Here is a 12,008-nt window from a genome sequence, read left to right as displayed (position 1 = left end):
ATAGAGATAAGTCTTAAGCTAAGAGTAAGGGCGGGGTTGACTTCGTTGCTATGGATGATGTCAGCATGATTACTAACTATGCACACAGTGATTGGCTGATAGTCTCTGTTAGAGATTTATTCATAGAAATATTGTAGAGCACGATGTTGCCATATATAAAGGTTTAAAAATAAAAATATTGCCACATTCAAATAAATGTTAAATTGCAACATTTTAAAATGCAGGCTAAGTGCCACTAATTAAACAAGTATATGTTCAGCTAATTGTCAGCCTCTTACATGTATGCTTCTCATAAACAATTAGTGAATATGCATATAAACAGCCTTTTAATTAACAGAGTACAATAATCATGGCTGATATTAATACATGGAAACATAAAAAAAAACTGGATGCAAGAACAGCTGTTACTTCTTGCCCAACTGCTCAGAATCAGAATTAGCTTTATTGCCAAGTATGTTTTCACATACAAGGAATTTGTTTTCATGACAGACGCTTCCGCAGTGCAACAGAATGACAGCGACAGAACAAAAACACAGATAATAAAAGAAGGATAAAAAAAATTATAATAAAAAATAGAACAAATAAATAAGGAATAACAATATATAAATTGACAATTGCACGTGCAGGTATATTACAATAGACAGTTTTGTATGTACAGGTATATTATGTGCAAATTTGAGGTGTAGACTAAATGTGTGTGTTAGATAAATAAGTGTATGAGTGTATAAATAGTGTTGTGTGTTCCACAGTTATTGTCAAGTGTTCATGAGATGGATTGCCTGAGGGAAGAAACTGTTCCTGTGTCTGGCCGTTCTGGTGCTCAGAGCTCTGTAGTGTCGACCAGATGGCAACAGTTCAAAGAGGGACTGTGCTGGATGTGAGGGGTCCAGAGTGATTTTGCCAGCCATTTTGCTCACTCTGGATGAGTACTGTTCTTGAAGAGAAGGGAGGGTTGTACCAATGATTCGCTCAGCAGTTCGGACTACCCTCTGTAGTCTTCTGAGGTCAGATTTGGTAGCTGAACTGAACCAGACAGTTATAGAAGTGCAGAGGACGGATTCAATGATAGCAGAGTAGAATTGTTTCAGCAGCTCCTGTGGCAGGTTGAACTTCCTCAGCTGGCGAAGGAAGTACAACCTCTGCTGGGCCTTTTTCACAATGAAGTCAATGTGAGTGTCCCACTTTAGGTCCTGATAGATTGTGGTGCCCCAGGAACCTGAATGACTCCACTGCATTCACAGTGCTGTCCATGATGGTAAGTGGGGGAGAGCAGGGAGGGTTTTCCTGAAGTCCACGATCATCTCCACTATTTTGAGCGTGTCCTGTAAGCATCTTATTTGGCCTGACAGAGCTGTCTGAGTTTTGCAGTGAACCATGGTTTGTCGTTGTTGTAAGTTAGATGAGTACGTTTGTGGTTTGATCTTAGTGACTCTTCACTACTCCTAACTTTTCACAGATTTAGGAGCTAATTTTAGAGCTAAAACGCTTTGTGAAATACTCTTAGAGCAAAACAATTTTTAGGAGTCCTAAATTTAGGATTGACACACATAATTTTTTTAAGATTTTCTCCTAAATCGGTGAGTTATGAGCTACTTTTAGCCTTAAGATGTTTTGTGAATACGGGCCCTGGTCAAGACACAGTGAAGAGGTTTGGAATGAGGCCCACGTAAGACTCCAACTAGATCTAACGACAACGGATCAATGCAGACGAAGAACAACCCCATCATTTCAGCCTTGTGAAATGGTTTGGCTTTCTATCAGTGATCTCAGGCTTTGCCTTCTCTGTAAGAAACTAAGTCCTAGATTCATTGGCCCATTCAAAATCATCAAATGCATTAATCCAATCGCATATGGACTCTCACCTACATTTCATGTTTCTCTTCTCAAGCCTGTTCACCCTACAACCCATGCTGTACCCCTCCCACCACCACCACCAGAAATTGATAGGAGTCCAGCAAATCTGTACAAGGAAATCCTTACCTCCAGACAGAGATGAGGACAGCTACAACATTTAATGGATTGGGAGGGATATGGGTAATAGAAAAATCCCTGGGTTACCACTGATGATATCCTTGACCTGTCCCTCATCACTGACTTTCATAGAAATCACCCACACAGCACAGCTACCAGACCAGGGGGACAGCCACACAGAACTCCAGGATTCTGTAATATCCTGACCTGAGAGGGCACCCTCTCCTGAATACTGAACCCTACCCTCTGTTCCTGTCACATGTTGACTCCTTCCTACATAAGCAGTGTACCTCCATTTGCACCTTGCGAAGTATTGTTTGCCTAGGCTGCAATTCTGAGCGTTTTAACTTTTACTTGTCTTGCTTCATTTTGGATTATCTTGCTTGTTTTCATTGTTCTGACCTGAGAGGGCACCCTCTCCTGAATACTGAACCCTACCCTCTGTTCCTGTCACATGTTGACTCCTTCCTACATAAGCAGTGTACCTCCATTTGCACCTTGCGAAGTATTGTTTGCCTAGGCTGCAATTCTGAGCGTTTTAACTTTTACTTGTCTTGCCTCATTTTGGATTATCTTGCTTGTTTTCATTGTTTACTGTCTTGGATTTGTGCCTTGGATTTGATTGACTAATTGGACTGTTTTCATGGTGTTTAACCCTGGACTGTGTAACCTGAATAATGACTCACAGATTTGCCATGTTGCTACTTCCTATATCTCTGCACATGGATCCCTCTGCTCTCTCTGAATCTTGTATGTTGCTGTCCTGGTGCAGCATTGATTTCCATGCAAACCTATAAATAAATATAAGGAAAGATTATATCACTTATTAACACAATGTGGTCAATTTTATAAATGTTGTCTTGAGAAAGAAATGTTGTACTGTGCCACTTTCCATAGAGACTCATTAGAAGCCTATGTCATACCAAGCCATTTAGGGTCAAATATACATAAAAAAGTTGGCTAATATTAATACTGCTTTGGTTATGTGCATGTTTTAACATGTTTCAGGACTTTATTTGCATGGTTTTTACTATCTGTCATTAAGCTGCTGTTTTTTTCAGCACTAATTTTCCATTTCTTGTAATACAAATTAATTTGAAATATTTTATTGTAGGAATACTGTATAAATTGATTATTATGCTTATTACTTATATTACTTACTATTTCACCATTGCCATAGTCTTGCTTTTTTATCTTCTAAGCATGTCTTGTAATGCTATGATTGATAAATGTTCTGTGTGTTTGTAAAAGCATGTCCCCTAGTGCAGGCCTCGTCTGACTCAGTCCCCGGACCCAGAGGGCCCAAGAGTTCTGGCAGATGCTTTGTGTGTGCAAGCTTTTCCAGTGGTCTCCTCTAGCTTTATTGCACACACATCTATCCTTGCCTGAACTCTCATTTCAAAAGAAACTCTGCTCTAATGTCTTTACCTGGAGCCGACTTTACTTTCAACCTCATGACAACATCAGAGATTCAGCTTCATCTTCTTTGGAAATGATTGTATCCTTCATATAGCCTTTGATGCAGACACAATAAACAAGGGTAAAACAGCTCTACTGGGTCTGTAGAATCAAGACTTGTTCATTGAAACTGAAATCAGTTAATTCATGTTTATGTCTCATTTAACTGGCTGCTAGTTGCTGCCCACAAATAGAGTAAATGTTTGAGGGGAAAAAAGCCTCTTTTTAGGACAGCTGAATTTAATCAGATGCTATTTAGGTGATGTAATGTCTGCCAAGTAAAACACCTGTCATCAGAACACATGCAGTCATTGGTGAGGCACCATCAGTGATCTTTTTATCACCTTTGTTTGTTTGACATATCTGTGAACTGTGGAATGAGACTTTATTTTGTCAGGATAAAAGTGAATACAAGTACCTCATACAAGCCTTCATTTTCAAGTCAGTGATAGACTAGGTGATGAGAAACTGCACCCATACAGTCACAGTGAGGTAATAAGTAGAAAGCAGGATAGATACAACAATTCCTAAACACAAGAAGAACAAATAAGAAGAGTAAAATTTGTGAACGTTTGGTTCGTTTGGAACGACTTTGTTTTGATTCTGGCTGTGTGGCGCACAGCTCCTCATATATACTGAAGATTCTTCATGTTACAAAAAGCATAGCATCAAAAATGGTGCATTAAAATTTAAGGGCTCCAGAAAACATTACTATTATTATTAAATCAATTATAATATAACCCATTTAAAGCAAAAAGGGCACTTTTCCTTATCATTTGATGTGTTAAATTGATTTAAAAAAAGGTCATTTCCAAAATGTAGCAAAATAGTCTGTTTGAAATTTGTCTGAATATATTAAAATAGGTGTCTATTTTACAACACCTTTTAAAAGTTTCAATCTCTATTTTTATACTATTTTTGTGTAACATAAAGCATTAGTAAATCTCTCTGCTACTTTTGCCACTTTTCATGAAATGCTTCATCATTTATCTCTGGCAGTATTTTACATGTATGGATAATGATCCTCCTGTTGTACCCTGCTGCTTTCTTTGAGTATAACTTCCCCGACAATAGTGAATTGGGGATGATGTTTCTCTGTATCCTCTGGAAGAGCACACCCTGGGCCTCTCTGGCCTGCACATCAAAGTTTGACAGTGAGCTGGCCAGGGGTTGAGATTCTCTGCACCTGCTGCTCACTCCTGGCCAAATCAAATACATTATTCCTCCTGCAGAGCAACTTAATGGCTTCTGTGGGGAGCTGGAAACAAACAGCTACGGTAAGATCGCCCTCTGTCCTGTGACAGGAAGTGCTCCATGCATACACACTCTGGTACGTCATGCAAAACGAAGGTTGATTGATGACCCGAGTACAAACTTTTTAAACTTTGGAATGTTTAATGCACTCTGCGTAGGTATATGCACAAATTTACAGACTGTGACGCTGTCATTTGTAAAACAAGCCACTACAATTGCATATACCAATACACATTTAGTGTTACAGCATCTGTTGCACCATTAAGGAGCCTGTGCTCTCCACTGAGCAGGGAGTGTCATTTGGCTTGGACAGGTATCAATAATAAGCAGTGAACAAATCATCGCTAAGAAAAACAGAATACATCTGTTTGGAGACTTGGCGTCCTCTCTTTGGCACAGTCACGCTTGACTTCAGCAAGGCAGGGCTGTTTTCCATAAGAGTAGCAAGTGACAACATCTGCAATTTCTTTTAAAAGGGAAAATAAAAACAAACCATGATGCAAGTATGCTCATTTAAGTGCCTTACAATATGAATAAACAGAACCAAAGGGACGAACTCAGAGTTTCCCAAGCCATCACGGTAATGTCAATTAGCACGGTGACCTTTCTGAACAGTGTCATCTCTTCTCTAGTTTAAAGATGAGACATCTGAATGTTCAGCCAAGACTTTAAAGTTTGCCTTTTTTGGCCTTCATTTGGTGGTACTGTGAGAGATGTGTGCCACCCACCGTTAGCGAAATAAAGACATGAGGGGATTGAATTGATCATAGATTGCAGAAATACATTTTTTTTAGAAGTCCATGTACCAGAGGCAGAAGACCAGAGGCTGTATTTATTAGAACTATGTTCAGCCAAGTCACATCAGGGAATGACATACAATAGCTAGTTACATCAGCATCCTGCACGCTCTCTGTGTGATACACCACAGGTTGTTCTGTACATCATCTATATATCATATACATTGTCTGTTCATCACAGCTGTTTATCTGCTTAAGGAACAGCCTTAAAGACACTTACCCCAAACCTCAAAGTTTTTGTTTCTTTGCCACAGTCACCTTTGGCTTACTCAATGAAACGACCCAGGAGACTCCTCAGCCCCCCACAATTCCAAAGACATGCAGGACAGGTGAATAGAACACTGTAAAATTCCCGTAGGTGTAAGTGAGAAAATTAATGTAAGTGTTTCTGTTAGTTCTGTGATGGACTGACCATCCATCCCAGGTGTTTTCCTCACTACAGCCCAAGACACATTGGATAGATTCTATCATCCCCATGACCCTACATAGGACAAGCAGTTTGGAGAGTAGATGGATAGATGGAAATGTGACCAATAATAGTACATTTGCCTTGGCCTACTAAGGACACATTCGACCATATTTGCATTAATACCCCATGAGAACTGTTTACTCTTGCTTAGAACAAAACTGACTAATAATTAAAGCACATTTGACCACTGCAAATATTTATCACATAGCTCATTCGTAGACACTGCAAGACTTGAATTGGGGAGACATCCCAAATGTGGGGTCCCCAGGACAGGATTGAGAAGCACTGATTTATCTAAATGGATCATTCATGTCAGGGTTTCTCAGACCTGTTCCTGAAGCCTCCTTAACGCTGCACATTTTAAATGTCCTTTAACTGACATAGGTTTTCTGGTACTGGAGATTTGACTAATTAGCTAACGACCTGAATCAGGTGTGACTTATTAAGAATACATGCAAAATGTGGAGTGTTAGGGGGCTCCAGGAGAAAGGTTGACAACCATCAACCCTAGTAATAACAGTATGACATTCTATAAAGCTGCTTTGATCAGTCCTGATGGTCATGAACACTGACCCAAGCTGATGTGAGAGAAACCTGAAGGTCTTTAGATGTTTCTCTAGGGTTCATTGTGGGTTCAAAGTTACAAATTTGCAAAACCTTACTAGGACCCTCTCTCTGGTCAGTCATTTCACTTCACAGAAATAAGCAAGTGCTAATATCTTTACAACCTTGATTTCAGAGGTATCTCCCTGATTAAGTTCACGTCTTTCACAACTGAATCAAACACAGCTGCTGCAAAGTCCTGCTGGCGAAGTGGCAGAAAATTGTCAAGTTTAGTAAAGTCAGCAAATTAATCTGTAAAATGTTTAGCTTTTAAAAGTCATGCTCTAGGTACAGGTTGTGTGATATTGATCTCTGCAGTAGTAATGCTAGTGTAGTTAGTCAAAATAATGTTCCTGAGAACAGAAGAGAAGCTTACTGTGGTATCCAGGGCCAGTTTCCTAAAGAGCCCCAAAGCAGCATAGTTCCGCTCACCGGAATGTGTTGTCATTGGAGCTGTGTAAAGAGCTTTTCTGTGCTCCAAAAACTAGTGAGCTTACTTGCTGTCCACTGAAAGGTCAACTCAAGATGTATTCTTCTGCTATTTTTTAACTGTTGCTATACAGTATATATACACATGAGCAGGGGTGTCCTCTTCTGGAGAGCCACATTCCAGTAGAGTTTAGCTCTAGCCCTAATTAAACACACCTGAACCAGCTGAATCAACATCTTCATGATCACTTCCAGGCAGGTGTGCTGGAGCAGGAAAATGGCCCTCCAGGAAACATGCAATGCTGCCATGGAACCAAAAGAAAGGTATTTTAGAAGGCAGCAATGCAGTCTTTGCAGCTAGTTCACTACGTTTTTGGAGCAGAGCTGGTGCAATGTAGAAAGACTGCTCACCAATAATCAGCAGCATGTGGAACATGCACAAGACAAGCAACCAAACTCCACAAATGCCCTCCCTGAACTGTGTGTGTGGTTGTCTAGACACAGGTGTTGAACTTTCAAGAATTCCTGCAGCATGTATCCCAGACGGGAGAGGAAAACTGATAATTCCAGCAGATTTCCTGCAGAATTCTGGCTAGAGATTACATTCTCAGCAGAAGAGGTCCCATAAAACCCCAATACAATACTGATAGCCATGGTAACCTCTCAGTGCCGTGACCATCCATTCCAGATGAAAGCCTGTCTGAGATTGTTTCCATAACGACTGCTTGGCATGAGTTTCTGAACTGCATTTTCCCAGGGTGGCTTTTATAGCTGTTTGTTAGCATCCGTTCCTAGCAAACGGTTGCTTCCTTTTACCCTGAACTTAAAACTAGGTACTATGACTTCCTTTTTTTTGTTCAAAAATATTTATACCATGTTTATTTATTGAACAGGTTTAGATATTGTTTTTCCATGAGGGAAACAATGATGAACTACCATCTTTTTCAGATGTTGATAAATGTTTTAAAGGATATCCTGCAGTACAAGGCAGTGCAGCTTAATTTAGATGATGAACCATGTGTCCACATTAGCACATTTTCTACATAAAATAATACTTGGCACTCTTGATCTCTCAGAAGTATTTCCTGACAATTCATATTACGGAATAATAAAAACATTGAAATAATGTGCTGTATCTATGGTTACAATAACTGACTGATGAAATTCTGCTGACATTTGTGGTATTATTTCATTCTTTTAACGTGACGGCCTGCTACATGTGCATGCTCTCACACTTTTTCTCTCACTCAAGATCCTCAAGACTGACTTGTTCTGTTCCTGCTGTACACAGTGAGAGTGTAAAGGTAATATATTCTCTGCAGTACCTCTAATTTGCAGAACATCTAAGTTGCTGTTAGGCCTCTGCCATGTCCTGCCATTCGCTGAATCCTATTAAGCTACTAAAATTCTGTAGGTCCATGACAGGGACCATAATCTTCATTGACCTACTGTAAACCTACTACAGTGTGCTGTTTTTTTTTTTTTTTTTAAACAATCAATAGAGAAAATGCAAACAAAAAACAAATGTAAAACAAGGGAAAAGAGGCAGTACTGTATGCCTAACACTATACATATGTTCACAATGGGCTTTGATTCTGGAAAACGTACGGAGATTCAGGACTCTTGAGAATACTGGAATCAGGAATTAGAAACATTTTCAGAATTAACCCCACAATGCATCATGTGTGACCATAATAGAGAGCCAGAGCCGATGCCAGGTATTTGCAGTTTTGATGGTATTATTGTGTGACTGTTTCTAATGATTTGGCAAGCAAATCTTGGTTGGTGCACATATGATTTCATGTTATTTTAGCCTGCAAAAGGATTTATAATATATAATTGTACTGTAATTATGATTCAGTAATACTGTGATGCAAAAATAATATACTGAATAAAATGTCATTACTGTTAGAAAAAGTAAATAAAGTAAGCAGTAAGTTCCTCTGAACTGGTGTCAGGTTATATGAGAATGTGTTTATATCACTATAATAAATAATTGTGTCTTTTTTTTATACATTTTATAGTATACTATATTATCTTAAAAGAGACAAATACAAAGTTCTGTCATGAAACTCTAGATGGCTAGATAAGTTCTAACTGCTATAATGACAACATTATTCACATGGCACAGCTGATTGGTTCTTTTCGTATCAGTCAATGAGATTGCTTCTCAACTTTCAAATATCTAGCTAGTGCTTGCTGTAGCAGTTGCAGTGCGCTTCAGAAACGCTCCACCTTCCCCAGCTCCACCTGCACAGATCTGCTATGGGGTGATTTCATGTATGTTATATGTGCAGCAGCAGTATTTCTTACATGCTCACAGCAGCATGTCTGTGAATGTATTGGCAGTAGCAAGTCTTGGTACTTGCTCTGCCGCAGCAGCGTAGCAGATCTATTCTGCCAAGACCAAACACATTAACATACGGTTACATAGTGTTGGTTAAGCTTTGACATTGCATTCAGCAGATATAGGTCAGCTTGTAAAAAATTGGCATCTTGTTGCAAAATAATTAACTTATATCTTCTCAATGGTTTGACGGGTCAAAATTATGTTGATAACTTTTTGTCATGAGTGCCTGGGGATAATATGTGCAAACTTTCATGCAAATCAGACAAACAACCTAGAAAGAATTTGAAAAAGTACCCCTTATGTTTCCAGAGATATGGACCAAAATGCAAATTGACTTAATATAGCACCACCTAGAATCAGGCAGATGTGTGTCTGTGCACCTGAGTAGCGATGCATAATTGGTACCATCTTACTGAGTTTGGGCTCTCTTCACTTTATAGTCTCTGAGGCCCATATTATTTTAGGACAGAAAAATACTCAAGGCTTTTCGCCAAGTACATTAGATGTCACACTGTAATGCCACTTTAGCTTTACGTGCTTGTTTTGGATATACAGTATATGAAAAATCATGCAATCCTAGAATAGTTATCCAAATAACTTTTCAGGAATATCTCTGAAAGGGTCTGATTGTTTACACTGTCAATGTGATAAAGTCCATTCTTCATCCTCACAAGTGGTCCGCAAATCAGCACAAATTAGTTACTTTGTTATTAATTTAGGCCTACACAAAAATTAAAAAAAGTTTCTGCCCAAAATGAGTTCATAACCCATAATAACTATTCCAGCAGTAAAAATCCATCCCCAGTTCTTCGCACATGTAATATCCACTGATATACTTGTTTAAAAGTGTTTTCTGTGCATATTTCTCTCCTGATTCAGACATGAAGATTTTGCTTGGTTGGAACAGTTTTGCCATATGTACTTCAACTGACAGTCACCACTGATAAGCTACCACTAAATATTGTAGAAACTAAATTTGCTGTAAAGTTGCTTTGCAATGATTTGTATGGTGAAAAGCGCTGTGCAAATAAACTTGATTTGACTATTTAGCGCCCAAACTCTGGAATAACCTACCTAACATTGTTCGGGAGGCAGACACACTCTTGCAGTTTAAATCTAGATTAAAGACCCATCTCTTTAACCTGGCTTACACATAACACACTAATACGCTTCTAATATTCGGCTGTTTAGGCTGCATTAATTAGGTCAACCAGAACCGGGAACACTTCTCATAACACCCGATGTACTTGCTACATTGTTAGAAGAATGGCATCTACGCTAATATTAGTCTGTTTCTCTCTTATTCCGAGGTCACCGTAGCCACCAGATCCAGTCTGTATCCAGATCAGATGGTCACTGCAGTCACCCGGATCCAGTACATATTCAGACCAGATGGTGGATCAGCACCTAGAAAGGACCTCTACAACCCTGAAAGACAGCGTTAATTTAAAGGTGCACTTCTGTGCCTGTGACAAATCATTACGGATAAAAAAAGACAAAGGCTACACAAAACATGCCTTTTACTTTATTAAAGTAGTTACAGATTATTGTGTCACAGATAAGCAATCTAAAGTAATTTAATGTTAATAAATAGTATTGTATATAATATAAACATTAATAAAAAGTGGCTGTTTATACAGGTAAATGGTGTTTTAGGCATTATGCTTTATATACACTTAAAATTGTGTTGTGCTAATATGTTATGTCGAACTTTGTTATCAAAACCCATCTTTCTCTGATAAACATATTTATATTATTAATCTGTTACTTATCTTAGCAAAGCTTTATATTCATAAGTCAAAATTCATTCAAAAGAAACCATCATATACAGGTGCACCTCAATAAATTAGAATGTCGTGGAAAAGTTCATTTATTTCAGTAATTCAACTCAAATTGTGAAACTTGTGTATTAAATAAATTCAATGCACACAGACTGAAGTAGTTTAAGTCTTTGGTTCTTTTAATTGTAATGATTTTGGCTCACATTTAACAAAAACCCACCAATTCACTATCTCAGCAAATTAGAAAACGTCATAAGATCAATAAAAAAAACATTTTTAGTGAATTGTTGGCCTTCTGGAAAGTATGTTAATTTACTGTACATGTATTCAATACTTGGTAAGGGCTCCTTTTGCTTTAATTACTGCCTCAATTCGGCGTGGCATGGAGGTGATCAGTTTGTGGCGCTGCTGAGGTGGTATGGAAGCCCAGGTTGCTTTGATAGCGGCCTTCAGGTCATCTGCATTGTTGGGTCTGGTGTCTCTCATCTTCCTCTTGACAATACCCCATAGATTCTCTATGGGGTTCAGGTCTGGTGAGTTTGCTGGCCAGTCAAGCACACCAACACCATGGTCATTTAACCAACTTTTGGTGCTTTTGGCAGTGTGGGCAGGTGCCAAAGCCTGCTGGGAAATTAAATCAGCATCTTCAAAAATCTGGTCAGCAGAAAGAAGCATGAAGTGCTCCAAACTTTCTTGGTAAACGGGTGCAGTGACTTTGGTTTTCAGAGTTGATTAGCTGATTGGCATGTCACCATATTCTAATTTGTTGAGATAGTGAATTGGTGGGTTTTTGTTAAATGTGAGCCAAAATCATCACAATTCAAAGAACCGAAGACTTAAACTACTTCAGTCTGTGTGCATTGCATTTATTTAATACACGAGTTTCACAATTTGAG

This window comes from Sinocyclocheilus grahami, unplaced genomic scaffold, assembly GCF_001515645.1.
Source record: "Sinocyclocheilus grahami isolate Dianchi unplaced genomic scaffold, SAMN03320097.WGS_v1.1 scaffold385.1, whole genome shotgun sequence".
In the NCBI taxonomy this organism is placed as follows: Eukaryota; Metazoa; Chordata; class Actinopteri; order Cypriniformes; family Cyprinidae; genus Sinocyclocheilus; species Sinocyclocheilus grahami.
This window is presented reverse-complemented; position numbering follows the sequence as displayed.